The sequence below is a fragment of the Oncorhynchus keta genome, chromosome 19, assembly GCF_023373465.1.
Source record: "Oncorhynchus keta strain PuntledgeMale-10-30-2019 chromosome 19, Oket_V2, whole genome shotgun sequence".
In the NCBI taxonomy this organism is placed as follows: Eukaryota; Metazoa; Chordata; class Actinopteri; order Salmoniformes; family Salmonidae; genus Oncorhynchus; species Oncorhynchus keta.
In genome coordinates this window covers 86275831-86292890 of record NC_068439.1, presented here as the reverse complement: position 1 = coordinate 86292890, position 17060 = coordinate 86275831, and positions in this window count along the sequence as shown.

Below are 17060 nucleotides of genomic sequence, written 5' to 3'. Positions count from 1 at the left end.
GTTTTTAAACACCTGCTATTTAAAGCGCAGCGCGTCCAGTGGAGTACAGCCGAGGGGGGCGTGCCTTCCATCAACGGACCTGAAGACCGTTCCTCTCTGTCAGATTATGTGATTAGTGCTGGGATGAAACGAAACACTGCTCTTTACAGCAGGTGGCACCACAGGTTCAAAAGTTGAGTGGCAAAATTCGTACATCTTTACTGGGTCCTGGAGTTTTTCCTGATTTCATGACATGGTCAGGTAAATGTCTACTGTACATGGTGGAGAAACAACCATAACTATAACTACTATAACCAGTCAATACCATTATTTCTGCAGACACTACCACTACTTCAACCAGTCACTACCACTACTATAACTAGTCACTACCACTACTATAACCAGCACTACCACTACTATAACTATAACCAGACACTACCATAACTATAACCAGTCACTACCACTACTATAACCAGACACTACCACTACTATAACCAGACACTACCACTACTATAACCAGTCACTACCACTACTATAACTATAACCAGACACTACCACTACTATAACTATAACCAGACACTACCATAACTATAACCAGACACTACCACTACTATAACCAGACACTACCACTACTATAACCAATCACTACCACTACTATTACTATAACCAGACACTACCACTACTATAACCAGACACTACCACTACTATAACTATAACCAGACACTACCACTACTATAACTATAACCAGTCACTACCACTACTATAACTATAACCAGACACTACCACTACTATAACCAGACACTACCACTACTATAACCAGTCACTACCACTACTATAACCAGACACTACCACTACTATAACCAGTCAGTACCACTACTATAACTATAACCAGTCACTACCACTACTATAACTAGTCACTACCACTACTATAACTAGTCACTACCACTACTATAACTATAACCAGACACTACCACTACTATAACCAGACACTACCACTACTATAACCAGACACTACCACTACTATAACCAGACACTACCACTACTATAACCAGTCACTACCACTACTATAACCAGTCACTACCACTACTATAACCAGTCACTACCACTACTATAACTAGTCACTACCACTACTATAACCAGCACTACCACTACTATAACCAGTCACTACCACTACTATAACCAGACACTACCACTACTATAACCAGTCACTACCACTACTATAACCAGACACTACCACTACTATAACTATAACCAGACACTAACACTACTATAACCAGTCACTACCACTACTATAACTAGTCACTACCACTACTATAACCAGTCACTACCACTACTATAACCAGTCACTACCACTACTATAACCAGACACTACCACTACTATAACCAGTCACTACCACTACTATAACCAGACACTACCACTACTAGAACTAGTCACTACCACTACTATAACTATAACCAGACACTACCACTACTTTAACCAGACACTACCACTACTATAACTATAACCAGTCACTACCACTACTATAACTATAACCAGTCACTACCACTACTATAACTAGTCACTACCACTACTATAACTAGTCACTACCACTACTATAACTATAACCAGACACTACCACTACTATAACCAGACACGACCACTACTATAACCAGACACTACCCCCACTATAACCAGTCACTACCACTACTATAACCAGTCACTACCACTACTATAACCAGACACTACCACTACTATAACCAGACACTACCACTACTATAACTATAACCAGTCACTACCACTACTATAACTTATTTCACAAATGTCATGACTGTACTGTCAGGAGTCGAATGGGTCAGATCATCTTGGCTATGGTTGATAGTAACCAGACTTCTCTCACCCACAGAAGTGGGTAGGAGGGAACTGGGACGGTTTGACAGCTCACGCCGTGTCGTAAATTAATGGAGAAGAGATGCAGACAGATCTCCCTTTCCATAATCCACCAAAGAATGTTCTTCGGTAACATACTTTTTCTTGCTGAATCTCTGCCATGTTCAAAAAACAAATTCCCGGTACAATATTTCTAACATAGGAATGTGTGGAATGGTCAGTGATGATCTATAGAACACTAATTCGTTGTTATTTTGTGATGTCATTAAAAAGGTTATAAAGGAAATACTGCAACTTGAAAAGTATTTACACTACAGGTATGAAGTCTCCATGAATAATAATCAGATGAATTGCAAAGTCCCTATTTGCCATATGCAAATGAACTGAATCCCCCAAAAACATTTCCACTGCATTTCAGCCCTGCCACAAAAGGACCAGCTGACATCATGTCAGTGATTCTCTCGTTAACACAGGTGTGAGTGTTGACGAGGACAAGGCTGGAGATCACTCTGTCATGCTGATTGAGTTTGAATAACAGACTGGAAGCTTCAAAAGGAGGGTGGTGCTTGGAATCATTGTTCTTCCTCTGTCAACCATTTATCGGATGATCAAGAACTTCAAGGAGAGCGGTTCAATTGTTGTGAAGAAGGCTTCAGGGTGCCCAAGAAAGTCAGGCAAGAGCCAGCGCCGTCTCCTACAGTTGATTCAGCTGCGGGATCGGGGCACCACCAGTACAGAGCTTGCTCAGGAATGGCAGCAGGCAGGTGTGAGTGCATCTGCACGCACAGTGAGGCGAAGACTTTTGGAGGATGGCCTGGTGTCAAGAAGGCCAACAAAGAAGCCACTTCTCTCCAGGAAAAACATCAGGGACAGACTGATACTCTGCAAAAGGTACAGGTATTGGACTGCTGAGGACTGGGGTAAAGTTATTTTCTCTGATGAATCCCCTTTCCGATTGTTTGGGGCATCCGGAAAAAAAGCTTATCCGGAGAAGACAAGGTGAGCGCTACCATCAGTCCGGTGTCATGCCAACAATAAAGCATCCTGAGACCATTCATGTGTGGGGTTGCTTCTCAGCCGAGGGAGTGGGCTCACTCACAATTTTGCTTAAGAACACAGCCAGGAATAAAGAATGGTACCAACACATCCTCCGAGAGCATCTTCTCCCAACCAGCCAGGAGCAGTTTGGTGATGAACAATGCCTTTTCCAACATGATGGAGCACCTTGCCTTAAGGCAAAAGTGATAACTAAGTGGCTAGGGGATAAAAAAAAACATAGATATTTTGGGTCCATGGCCAGGAAACTCCCCAGACCTTAATCCCATTGAGAACTTGTGGTCAATCCTCAAGAGGCGGGTGGACAAACAAAACCCCACCAATTCTGACAAACTCCAAACATTGATTATGCAAGAATGGGCAGCCATCAGTCAGGATGTGGCCCAGATGTTAATTAACAGCATGCCAGGGCGGATTGCAGAGGTCTTGAAAAAGAAGGGTCAACAGTGCAAATATTGACTCTTTGCATCAACTTCATATAATTGTCAATAAAAGCCTTTGACACGTATGAAATGCTTGTAGCCTAATGCTTGTAGCCTAGTGGTTAGAGCGTTGGACTAGTAACCGGAAGGTTGCGAGTTCAAACCCCCTGAGCTGACAAGGTACAAATCTGTCGTTCTGCCCCTGAACAGGCAGTTAACCCACTGTTCCCAGGCCGTCATTGAAAATAAGAATATGTTCTTAACTGACTTGCCTGGTTAAATAAAGGTAAAATTAAAATAAATAAAAAAAATACTTCAGTATTCCATAGTAACATCTGACAAACATATCTAAAGACACTGAAGCTGCAAACTCTGTGGAAATGTATTTTTGTGTCATTCTCAAAACTTTTGGTCACGACTGTACATAGCTCATCTGTAAATAGTACGGGGATGAGGTAGTTGGATGGGCTGTTATTTTATTTATTTTGCACCAGTTGTAAATGAGAACTTGTTCTCAACTGTCCAACCTGGTTAAATAAAGGTGAAAAAAAAATTTTAAAACTCAGGCGAGCAGAACCTCGAGACCTCTTTAAGGAATACCTAGGATAGGATAAGTAATCCTTCTCACCCCCCTTTAAGATTTAGATGCACTATTGTAAAGTGGCTGTTCTACTGGATGTCATAAGGTGTATGCACCAATTTGTAAGTCGCTCTGGATAAGAGCGTCTGCTAAATGACTTAAATGTAAATGTAATGTACTTCCTTAATATTAGACACCAGTTCTTGTTAAAGAGACACCCCCCTCCCCTGAGTGAGGGGGGGGGGGGTGTCCCCGACACCACCGTTCTGTCCTGCCGATCTATAAAAAAAGGATGCCGGCCTCTATAGCACCATCCGTCCATTCCTCCTTCGAGTGTCGGGGATGTGGGCCTGGTCCGAAATAGTCGATATGTCTTTCACCCCTAACTTATTGAAGTGGAAGTTCTCATTCAAATCTAGGTTAGGCTGTTCTGATGTACTATAAGCAAATTAGTTAATTGAAATGAATTCATTAGGCGCTTAACTATGGATTTGTCATGACAGGGTAGAGCCCATCCACTGGGGAGCCAGGCCCAGCCGATCAGAAGGAGTTTTTCTCCACAAAAGGGCTTTATTACAGACTGAAACAGTCTCATCAGATGTCCGTGTGGCTGGTGTCAGACTATCTCGCAGGTGAAGAAGCCCGGATGCGGAGGTCCTGGGCTGGCGTGGATACATGTGGTCTGCGGTTGTGAGGCCGGTTGAACGTACTGCCAAATTCTCAAAAATGACGTTGGAGGCGGCTTATGGTAGAGAAAATAAAAATGTAATTCTCTAGCAACAGCTCTGGTGGACATTCTTGCAGTCAGCATGCCAACGTGTTCAGGCAGATCTGCCTTAAACAAATCCTTTTTCTCACTGTGATGAGATGCTGTGACAACGTTCATTTTCATTCATTTTCTGAATTAGTTGTGGGATGAAACCCTTCACTTTAATCAAATCCTTTCCACGCTGTGAAATTAGATGTGGTGATGGCCTAACAATGATGTATAGGCATGTACCAATTAGTGCTGGAATGGGAAAGAAAAGCTGCATTGTAAATAAACAACTTGGAAAGTTTAACGAAGCCTTCATAATGCCTATAGATACTTCACGTTATTTACAACAATTTCACTCGTGTGAGATCCTGAAGCCTACGTCCTGAGGCCTATGTCCTAAAGCCTACGTTGTTATTTAAGGAGGAAATGCTAATTAAACATGTTTTGCACAACTGACAAAAGTTAAGGAAACATAGAATTTTAAAAAATGAGGGGAAATGAACATGAGGTGTTATGCAACCAGGCCCTGACACTCAGCCCGTACTGTCCCACCGTTCAGTAGCAGAGTGTCGTCTGACTAGCCCGTACTGTCCCACCGTTCAGTAGCAGAGTGTCGTCTGACTAGCCCGTACTGTCCCACCGTTCAGTAGCAGAGTGTCGTCTGACTAGCCCGTACTGTCCCACCGTTCAGTAGCAGAGTGTCGTCTGACTAGCCTGTACTGTCCCACCGTTCAGTAGCAGAGTGTCGTCTGACTAGCCCGTACTGTCCCACCGTTCAGTAGCAGAGTGTCGTCTGACTAGCCCGTACTGTCCCACCGTTCAGTAGCAGAGTGTGGTCTGACTAGCCTGTACTGTCCCACCGTTCAGTAGCAGAGTGTCGTCTGACTAGCCTGTACTGTCCCACCGTTCAGTAGCAGAGTGTCGTCTGACTAGCCTGTACTGTCCCACCGTTCAGTAGCAGAGTGTCGTCTGACTAGCCTGTACTGTCCCACCGTTCAGTAGCAGAGTGTCGTCTGACTAGCCCGTACTGTCCTACCGTTCAGTAGCAGAGTGTCGTCTGACTAGCCCGTACTGTCCCACCGTTCAGTAGCAGAGTGTCGTCTGACTAGCCCGTACTGTCCCACCGTTCAGTAGCAGAGTGTCGTCTGACTAGCCTGTACTGTCCCACCGTTCAGTAGCAGTGTCGTCTGACTAGCCCGTACTGTCCCACCGTTCAGTAGCAGAGTGTCGTCTGACTAGCCCGTACTGTCCCACCGTTCAGTAGCAGTGTCGTCTGACTAGCCCGTACTGTCCCACCGTTCAGTAGCAGAGTGTCGTCTGACTAGCCTGTACTGTCCCACTGTTCAGTAGCAGAGTGTCGTCTGACTAGCCTGTACTGTCCCACCGTTCAGTAGCAGAGTGTCGTCTGACTAGCCTGTACTGTCCCACTGTTCAGTAGCAGAGTGTCGTCTGACTAGCCTGTACTGTCCCACCGTTCAGTAGCAGAGTGTCGTCTGACTAGCCTGTACTGTCCCACTGTTCAGTAGCAGAGTCGTCTGACTAGCCTGTACTGTCCCACCGTTCAGTAGCAGTGTCGTCTGACTAGCCTGTACTGTCCCACCGTTCAGTAGCAGAGTGTCGTCTGACTAGCCCGTACTGTCCCACCGTTCAGTAGCAGAGTGTCGTCTGACTAGCCTGTACTGTCCCACCGTTCAGTAGCAGTGTCGTCTGACTAGCCTGTACTGTCCCACCGTTCAGTAGCAGAGTGTCGTCTGACTAGCCTGTACTGTCCCACCGTTCAGTAGCAGAGTGTCGTCTGACTAGCCTGTACTGTCCCACCGTTCAGTAGCAGAGTGTCGTCTGACTAGCCTGTACTGTCCCACCGTTCAGTAGCAGAGTGTCGTCTGACTAGCCTGTACTGTCCCACCGTTCAGTAGCAGAGTGTCGTCTGACTAGCCTGTACTGTCCCACCGTTCAGTAGCAGTGTCGTCTGACTAGCCTGTACTGTCCCACCGTTCAGTAGCAGAGTGTCGTCTGACTAGCCTGTACTGTCCCACCGTTCAGTAGCAGAGTGTCGTCTGACTAGCCTGTACTGTCCCACCGTTCAGTAGCAGAGTGTCGTCTGACTAGCCCGTACTGTCCTACCGTTCAGTAGCAGAGTGTCGTCTGACTAGCCCGTACTGTCCCACCGTTCAGTAGCAGAGTGTCGTCTGACTAGCCCGTACTGTCCCACCGTTCAGTAGCAGAGTGTCGTCTGACTAGCCCGTACTGTCCCACCGTTCAGTAGCAGAGTGTCGTCTGACTAGCCCGTACTGTCCCACCGTTCAGTAGCAGAGTGTCGTCTGACTAGCCCGTACTGTCCCACCGTTCAGTAGCAGAGTGTCGTCTGACTAGCCTGTACTGTCCCACCGTTCAGTAGCAGAGTGTCGTCTGACTAGCCCGTACTGTCCCACCGTTCAGTAGCAGTGTCGTCTGACTAGCCCGTACTGTCCCACCGTTCAGTAGCAGAGTGTCGTCTGACTAGCCTGTACTGTCCCACCGTTCAGTAGCAGAGTGTCGTCTGACTAGCCTGTACTGTCCCACCGTTCAGTAGCAGAGTGTCGTCTGACTAGCCTGTACTGTCCCACTGTTCAGTAGCAGAGTGTCGTCTGACTAGCCTGTACTGTCCCACCGTTCAGTAGCAGAGTGTCGTCTGACTAGCCTGTACTGTCCCACCGTTCAGTAGCAGAGTGTCGTCTGACTAGCCCGTACTGTCCCACCGTTCAGTAGCAGAGTGTCGTCTGACTAGCCTGTACTGTCCCACTGTTCAGTAGCAGAGTGTCGTCTGACTAGCCTGTACTGTCCCACCGTTCAGTAGCAGAGTGTCGTCTGACTAGCCTGTACTGTCCCACCGTTCAGTAGCAGAGTGTCGTCTGACTAGCCTGTACTGTCCCACCGTTCAGTAGCAGTGTCGTCTGACTAGCCCGTACTGTCCCACCGTTCAGTAGCAGTGTCGTCTGACTAGCCCGTACTGTCCCACCGTTCAGTAGCAGAGTGTCGTCTGACTAGCCTGTACTGTCCCACCGTTCAGTAGCAGAGTGTCGTCTGACTAGCCTGTACTGTCCCACCGTTCAGTAGCAGAGTGTCGTCTGACTAGCCCGTACTGTCCCACCGTTCAGTAGCAGAGTGTCGTCTGACTAGCCTGTACTGTCCCACCGTTCAGTAGCAGAGTGTCGTCTGACTAGCCCGTACTGTCCCACCGTTCAGTAGCAGAGTGTCGTCTGACTAGCCTGTACTGTCCCACCGTTCAGTAGCAGAGTGTCGTCTGACTAGCCCGTACTGTCCCACCGTTCAGTAGCAGAGTGTCGTCTGACTAGCCCGTACTGTCCCACCGTTCAGTAGCAGAGTGTCGTCTGACTAGCCTGTACTGTCCCACCGTTCAGTAGCAGAGTGTCGTCTGACTAGCCCGTACTGTCCCACCGTTCAGTAGCAGAGTGTCGTCTGACTAGCCTGTACTGTCCCCACCGTTCAGTAGCAGAGTGTCGTCTGACTAGCCTGTACTGTCCCACCGTTCAGTAGCAGAGTGTCGTCTGACTAGCCTGTACTGTTCCACCGTTCAGTAGCAGAGTGTCGTCTGACTAGCCTGTACTGTCCCACCGTTCAGTAGCAGAGTGTCGTCTGACTAGCCTGTACTGTCCCACCATTCAGTAGCAGAGTGTCGTCTGACTAGCCTGTACTGTCCCAACGTTCAGTAGCAGAGTGTCGTCTGACTAGCCTGTACTGTCCCACAGTTCAGTAGCAGAGTGTCGTCTGACTAGCCTGTACTGTCCCACCGTTCAGTAGCAGAGTGTCGTCTGACTAGCCTGTACTGTCCCACCGTTCAGTAGCAGAGTGTCGTCTGACTAGCCCGTACTGTCCCACCGTTCAGTAGCAGAGTGTCGTCTGACTAGCCTGTACTGTCCCACCGTTCAGTAGCAGAGTGTCGTCTGACTAGCCTGTACTGTCCCACCGTTCAGTAGCAGAGTGTCGTCTGACTAGCCTGTACTGTTCCACCGTTCAGTAGCAGAGTGTCGTCTGACTAGCCTGTACTGTCCCACCGTTCAGTAGCAGAGTGTCGTCTGACTAGCCTGTACTGTCCCACTGTTCAGTAGCAGAGTGTCGTCTGACTAGCCTGTACTGTCCCACCGTTCAGTAGCAGAGTGTCGTCTGACTAGCCTGTACTGTCCCACCGTTCAGTAGCAGAGTGTCGTCTGACTAGCCCGTACTGTCCCACCGTTCAGTAGCAGAGTGTCGTCTGACTAGCCTGTACTGTCCCACTGTTCAGTAGCAGAGTGTCGTCTGACTAGCCTGTACTGTCCCACCGTTCAGTAGCAGAGTGTCGTCTGACTAGCCTGTACTGTCCCACCGTTCAGTAGCAGAGTGTCGTCTGACTAGCCTGTACTGTCCCCCGTTCAGTAGCAGTGTCGTCTGACTAGCCCGTACTGTCCCACCGTTCAGTAGCAGTGTCGTCTGACTAGCCCGTACTGTCCCACCGTTCAGTAGCAGAGTGTCGTCTGACTAGCCTGTACTGTCCCACCGTTCAGTAGCAGAGTGTCGTCTGACTAGCCTGTACTGTCCCACCGTTCAGTAGCAGAGTGTCGTCTGACTAGCCCGTACTGTCCCACCGTTCAGTAGCAGAGTGTCGTCTGACTAGCCTGTACTGTCCCACCGTTCAGTAGCAGAGTGTCGTCTGACTAGCCCGTACTGTCCCACCGTTCAGTAGCAGAGTGTCGTCTGACTAGCCTGTACTGTCCCACCGTTCAGTAGCAGAGTGTCGTCTGACTAGCCCGTACTGTCCCACCGTTCAGTAGCAGAGTGTCGTCTGACTAGCCTGTACTGTCCCCACCGTTCAGTAGCAGAGTGTCGTCTGACTAGCCTGTACTGTCCCACCGTTCAGTAGCAGAGTGTCGTCTGACTAGCCTGTACTGTTCCACCGTTCAGTAGCAGAGTGTCGTCTGACTAGCCTGTACTGTCCCACCGTTCAGTAGCAGAGTGTCGTCTGACTAGCCTGTACTGTCCCACCATTCAGTAGCAGAGTGTCGTCTGACTAGCCTGTACTGTCCCACCATTCAGTAGCAGAGTGTCGTCTGACTAGCCTGTACTGTCCCACCGTTCAGTAGCAGAGTGTCGTCTGACTAGCCCGTACTGTCCCACCGTTCAGTAGCAGAGTGTCGTCTGACTAGCCTGTACTGTCCCACTGTTCAGTAGCAGAGTGTCGTCTGACTAGCCTGTACTGTCCCACCGTTCAGTAGCAGAGTGTCGTCTGACTAGCCTGTACTGTCCCACCGTTCAGTAGCAGAGTGTCGTCTGACTAGCCTGTACTGTCCCACCGTTCAGTAGCAGTGTCGTCTGACTAGCCCGTACTGTCCCACCGTTCAGTAGCAGTGTCGTCTGACTAGCCCGTACTGTCCCACCGTTCAGTAGCAGAGTGTCGTCTGACTAGCCTGTACTGTCCCACCGTTCAGTAGCAGAGTGTCGTCTGACTAGCCTGTACTGTCCCACCGTTCAGTAGCAGAGTGTCGTCTGACTAGCCCGTACTGTCCCACCGTTCAGTAGCAGAGTGTCGTCTGACTAGCCTGTACTGTCCCACCGTTCAGTAGCAGAGTGTCGTCTGACTAGCCCGTACTGTCCCACCGTTCAGTAGCAGAGTGTCGTCTGACTAGCCTGTACTGTCCCACCGTTCAGTAGCAGAGTGTCGTCTGACTAGCCCGTACTGTCCCACCGTTCAGTAGCAGAGTGTCGTCTGACTAGCCTGTACTGTCCCCACCGTTCAGTAGCAGAGTGTCGTCTGACTAGCCTGTACTGTCCCACCGTTCAGTAGCAGAGTGTCGTCTGACTAGCCTGTACTGTTCCACCGTTCAGTAGCAGAGTGTCGTCTGACTAGCCTGTACTGTCCCACCGTTCAGTAGCAGAGTGTCGTCTGACTAGCCTGTACTGTCCCACCATTCAGTAGCAGAGTGTCGTCTGACTAGCCTGTACTGTCCCAACGTTCAGTAGCAGAGTGTCGTCTGACTAGCCTGTACTGTCCCACAGTTCAGTAGCAGAGTGTCGTCTGACTAGCCTGTACTGTCCCACCGTTCAGTAGCAGAGTGTCGTCTGACTAGCCTGTACTGTCCCACCGTTCAGTACCAGAGTGTCGTCTGACTAGCCCGTACTGGCCCACCGTTCAGTAGCAGAGTGTCGTCTGACTAGCCCGTACTGGCCCACCGTTCAGTAGCAGAGTGTCGTCTGACTAGCCCGTACTGGCCCACCGTTCAGTAGCAGAGTGTCGTCTGACTAGCCTGTACTGTCCCACCGTTCAGTAGCAGAGTGTCGTCTGACTAGCCCGTACTGTCCCACCGTTCAGTAGCAGAGTGTCGTCTGACTAGCCCGTACTGTCCCACCGTTCAGTAGCAGAGTGTCGTCTGACTAGCCTGTACTGTCCCACCGTTCAGTAGCAGTGTCGTCTGACTAGCCTGTACTGTCCCACCGTTAAGTAGCAGAGTGTCGTCTGACTAGCCTGTACTGTCCCACCGTTCAGTAGCAGAGTGTCGTCTGACTAGCCTGTACTGTCCCACAGTTCAGTGGCAGAGTGTCGTCTGACTAGCCCGTACTGTCCCACCGTTCAGTAGCAGAGTGTCGTCTGACTAGCCCGTACTGTCCCACCGTTCAGTAGCAGAGTGTCGTCTGACTAGCCTGTACTGTCCCACCGTTCAGTAGCAGAGTGTCGTCTGACTAGCCTGTACTGTCCCACCGTTCAGTAGCAGAGTGTCGTCTGACTAGCCTGTACTGTCCCACCGTTCAGTAGCAGAGTGTCGTCTGACTAGCCTGTACTGTCCCACCGTTCAGTAGCAGAGTGTCGTCTGACTAGCCTGTACTGTCCCACAGTTCAGTGGCAGAGTGTCGTCTGACTAGCCCGTACTGTCCCACCGTTCAGTAGCAGAGTGTCGTCTGACTAGCCTGTACTGTCCCACCGTTCAGTAGCAGAGTGTCGTCTGACTAGCCCGTACTGTCCCACCGTTCAGTAGCAGAGTGTCGTCTGACTAGCCTGTACTGTCCCACAGTTCAGTAGCAGAGTGTCGTCTGACTAGCCTGTACTGTTCCACCGTTCAGTAGCAGAGTGTCGTCTGACTAGCCCGTACTGTCCCACCGTTCAGTAGCAGAGTGTCGTCTGACTAGCCTGTACTGTCCCACAGTTCAGTGGCAGAGTGTCGTCTGACTAGCCTGTACTGTCCCACCGTTCAGTAGCAGAGTGTCGTCTGACTAGCCCGTACTGTCCCACCGTTCAGTAGCAGTGTCGTCTGACTAGCCCGTACTGTCCCACCGTTCAGTATCAGAGTGTCGTCTGACTAGCCCGTACTGTCCCACCGTTCAGTAGCAGAGTGTCGTCTGACTAGCCTGTACTGTCCCACAGTTCAGTAGCAGAGTGTCGTCTGACTAGCCTGTACTGTCCCACCGTTCAGTAGCAGAGTGTCGTCTGACTAGCCTGTACTGTCCCACCGTTCAGTAGCAGAGTGTCGTCTGACTAGCCTGTACTGTCCCACCGTTCAGTAGCAGAGTGTCGTCTGACTAGCCCGTACTGTCCCACCGTTCAGTAGCAGAGTGTCGTCTGACTAGCCTGTACTGTCCCACCGTTCAGTAGCAGAGTGTCGTCTGACTAGCCTGTACTGTCCCACCGTTCAGTAGCAGAGTGTCGTCTGACTAGCCTGTACTGTCCCACCGTTCAGTAGCAGAGTGTCGTCTGACTAGCCTGTACTGTCCCACCGTTCAGTAGCAGAGTGTCGTCTGACTAGCCTGTACTGTCCCACAGTTCAGTGGCAGAGTGTCGTCTGACTAGCCCGTACTGTCCCACCGTTCAGTAGCAGAGTGTCGTCTGACTAGCCTGTACTGTCCCACCGTTCAGTAGCAGAGTGTCGTCTGACTAGCCCGTACTGTCCCACCGTTCAGTAGCAGAGTGTCGTCTGACTAGCCTGTACTGTCCCACAGTTCAGTAGCAGAGTGTCGTCTGACTAGCCTGTACTGTTCCACCGTTCAGTAGCAGAGTGTCGTCTGACTAGCCCGTACTGTCCCACCGTTCAGTAGCAGAGTGTCGTCTGACTAGCCTGTACTGTCCCACAGTTCAGTGGCAGAGTGTCGTCTGACTAGCCTGTACTGTCCCACCGTTCAGTAGCAGAGTGTCGTCTGACTAGCCCGTACTGTCCCACCGTTCAGTAGCAGTGTCGTCTGACTAGCCCGTACTGTCCCACCGTTCAGTATCAGAGTGTCGTCTGACTAGCCCGTACTGTCCCACCGTTCAGTAGCAGAGTGTCGTCTGACTAGCCTGTACTGTCCCACAGTTCAGTAGCAGAGTGTCGTCTGACTAGCCTGTACTGTCCCACCGTTCAGTAGCAGAGTGTCGTCTGACTAGCCTGTACTGTCCCACCGTTCAGTAGCAGAGTGTCGTCTGACTAGCCTGTACTGTCCCACCGTTCAGTACCAGAGTGTCGTCTGACTAGCCCGTACTGGCCCACCGTTCAGTAGCAGAGTGTCGTCTGACTAGCCCGTACTGGCCCACCGTTCAGTAGCAGAGTGTCGTCTGACTAGCCCGTACTGGCCCACCGTTCAGTAGCAGAGTGTCGTCTGACTAGCCTGTACTGTCCCACCGTTCAGTAGCAGAGTGTCGTCTGACTAGCCCGTACTGTCCCACCGTTCAGTAGCAGAGTGTCGTCTGACTAGCCCGTACTGTCCCACCGTTCAGTAGCAGAGTGTCGTCTGACTAGCCTGTACTGTCCCACCGTTCAGTAGCAGTGTCGTCTGACTAGCCTGTACTGTCCCACCGTTAAGTAGCAGAGTGTCGTCTGACTAGCCTGTACTGTCCCACCGTTCAGTAGCAGAGTGTCGTCTGACTAGCCTGTACTGTCCCACAGTTCAGTGGCAGAGTGTCGTCTGACTAGCCCGTACTGTCCCACCGTTCAGTAGCAGAGTGTCGTCTGACTAGCCCGTACTGTCCCACCGTTCAGTAGCAGAGTGTCGTCTGACTAGCCTGTACTGTCCCACCGTTCAGTAGCAGAGTGTCGTCTGACTAGCCTGTACTGTCCCACCGTTCAGTAGCAGAGTGTCGTCTGACTAGCCTGTACTGTCCCACCGTTCAGTAGCAGAGTGTCGTCTGACTAGCCTGTACTGTCCCACCGTTCAGTAGCAGAGTGTCGTCTGACTAGCCTGTACTGTCCCACAGTTCAGTGGCAGAGTGTCGTCTGACTAGCCCGTACTGTCCCACCGTTCAGTAGCAGAGTGTCGTCTGACTAGCCTGTACTGTCCCACCGTTCAGTAGCAGAGTGTCGTCTGACTAGCCCGTACTGTCCCACCGTTCAGTAGCAGAGTGTCGTCTGACTAGCCTGTACTGTCCCACAGTTCAGTAGCAGAGTGTCGTCTGACTAGCCTGTACTGTTCCACCGTTCAGTAGCAGAGTGTCGTCTGACTAGCCCGTACTGTCCCACCGTTCAGTAGCAGAGTGTCGTCTGACTAGCCTGTACTGTCCCACAGTTCAGTGGCAGAGTGTCGTCTGACTAGCCTGTACTGTCCCACCGTTCAGTAGCAGAGTGTCGTCTGACTAGCCCGTACTGTCCCACCGTTCAGTAGCAGTGTCGTCTGACTAGCCCGTACTGTCCCACCGTTCAGTATCAGAGTGTCGTCTGACTAGCCCGTACTGTCCCACCGTTCAGTAGCAGAGTGTCGTCTGACTAGCCCGTACTGTCCCACCGTTCAGTAGCAGTGTCGTCTGACTAGCCCGTACTGTCCCACCGTTCAGTATCAGAGTGTCGTCTGACTAGCCCGTACTGTCCCACCGTTCAGTAGCAGAGTGTCGTCTGACTAGCCTGTACTGTCCCACTGTTCAGTAGCAGAGTGTCGTCTGACTAGCCCGTACTGTCCCACCGTTCAGTAGCAGAGTGTCGTCTGACTAGCCCGTACTGTCCCACCGTTCAGTAGCAGAGTGTCGTCTGACTAGCCCGTACTGTCCCACTGTTCAGTAGCAGAGTGTCGTCTGACTAGCCCGTACTGTCCCACCGTTCAGTAGCAGAGTGTCGTCTGACTAGCCTGTACTGTCCCACAGTTCAGTAGCAGAGTGTCGTCTGACTAGCCTGTACTGTCCCACCGTTCAGTAGCAGTGTCGTCTGACTAGCCTGTACTGTCCCACAGTTCAGTAGCAGAGTGTCGTCTGACTAGCCTGTACTGTCCCACCGTTCAGTAGCAGAGTGTCGTCTGACTAGCCTGTACTGTCCCACCGTTCAGTAGCAGAGTGTCGTCTGACTAGCCTGTACTGTCCCACCGTTCAGTAGCAGAGTGTCGTCTGACTAGCCTGTACTGTCCCACCGTTCAGTAGCAGAGTGTCGTCTGACTAGCCTGTACTGTCCCACCGTTCAGTAGCAGAGTGTCGTCTGACTAGCCTGTACTGTCCCACCGTTCAGTAGCAGAGTGTCGTCTGACTAGCCTGTACTGTCCCACCGTTCAGTAGCAGAGTGTCGTCTGACTAGCCTGTACTGTCCCACCGTTCAGTAGCAGAGTGTCGTCTGACTAGCCCGTACTGTCCCACCGTTCAGTAGCAGAGTGTCGTCTGACTAGCCTGTACTGTCCCACCGTTCAGTAGCAGAGTGTCGTCTGACTAGCCCGTACTGTCCCACCGTTCAGTAGCAGAGTGTCGTCTGACTAGCCCGTACTGTCCCACCGTTCAGTAGCAGAGTGTCGTCTGACTACCCTGTACTGTCCCACCGTTCAGTAGCAGAGTGTCGTCTGACTAGCCTGTACTGTCCCACCGTTCAGTAGCAGAGTGTCGTCTGACTAGCCCGTACTGTCCCACCGTTCAGTAGCAGAGTGTCGTCTGACTAGCCTGTACTGTCCCACCGTTCAGTAGCAGAGTGTCGTCTGACTAGCCCGTACTGTCCCACCGTTCAGTAGCAGAGTGTCGTCTGACTAGCCCGTACTGTCCCACCGTTCAGTAGCAGAGTGTCGTCTGACTAGCCCGTACTGTCCCACCGTTCAGTAGCAGAGTGTCGTCTGACTAGCCCGTACTGTCCCACCGTTCAGTAGCAGAGTGTCGACTGACTAGCCCGTACTGTCCCACCGTTCAGTAGCAGAGTGTCGTCTGACTAGCCCGTACTGTCCCACCGTTCAGTAGCAGTGTCGTCTGACTAGCCTGTACTGTCCAACCGTTCAGTAGCAGAGTGTCGTCTGACTAGCCCAACTGTCCCACCGTTCAGTAGCAGAGTGTCGTCTGACTAGCCCGTACTGTCCCACCGTTCAGTAGCAGTGTCGTCTGACTAGCCTGTACTGTCCCACCGTTCAGTAGCAGAGTGTCGTCTGACTAGCCCGTACTGTCCCACCGTTCAGTAGCAGAGTGTCGTCTGACTAGCCTGTACTGTCCCACCGTTCAGTAGCAGAGTGTCGTCTGACTAGCCCGTACTGTCCCACCGTTCAGTAGCAGAGTGTCGTCTGACTAGCCCGTACTGTCCCACCGTTCAGTAGCAGAGTGTCGTCTGACTAGCCCGTACTGTCCCACCGTTCAGTAGCAGAGTGTCGTCTGACTAGCCCGTACTGTCCCACCGTTCAGTAGCAGAGTGTCGTCTGACTAGCCTGTACTGTCCCACCGTTCAGTAGCAGAGTGTCGTCTGACTAGCCCGTACTGTCCCACCGTTCAGTAGCAGAGTGTCGTCTGACTAGCCCGTACTGTCCCACAGTTCAGTAGCAGAGTGTCGTCTGACTAGCCCGTACTGTCCCACCGTTCAGTAGCAGAGTGTCGTCTGACTAGCCCGTACTGTCCCACCGTTCAGTAGCAGAGTGTCGTCTGACTAGCCCGTACTGTCCCACCGTTCAGTAGCAGAGTGTCGTCTGACTAGCCCGTACTGTCCCACCGTTCAGTAGCAGAGTGTCGTCTGACTAGCCCGTACTGTCCCACCGTTCAGTAGCAGAGTGTCGTCTGACTAGCCCGTACTGTCCCACCGTTCAGTAGCAGAGTGTCGTCTGACTAGCCTGTACTGTCCCACCGTTCAGTAGCAGAGTGTCGTCTGACTAGCCCGTACTGTCCCACCGTTCAGTAGCAGAGTGTCGTCTGACTAGCCCGTACTGTCCTACCGTTCAGTAGCAGAGTGTCGTCTGACTAGCCCGTACTGGCCCACCGTTCAGTAGCAGAGTGTCGTCTGACTAGCCCGTACTGTCCCACCGTTCAGTAGCAGAGTGTCGTCTGACTAGCCTGTACTGTCCCACCGTTCAGTAGCAGAGTGTCGTCTGACTAGCCCGTACTGGCCCACCGTTCAGTAGCAGAGTGTCGTCTGACTAGCCTGTACTGTCCCACCGTTCAGTAGCAGAGTGTCGTCTGACTAGCCTGTACTGTCTCACCGTTCAGTAGCAGAGTGTCGTCTGACTAGCCCGTACTGTCCCACTGTTCAGTAG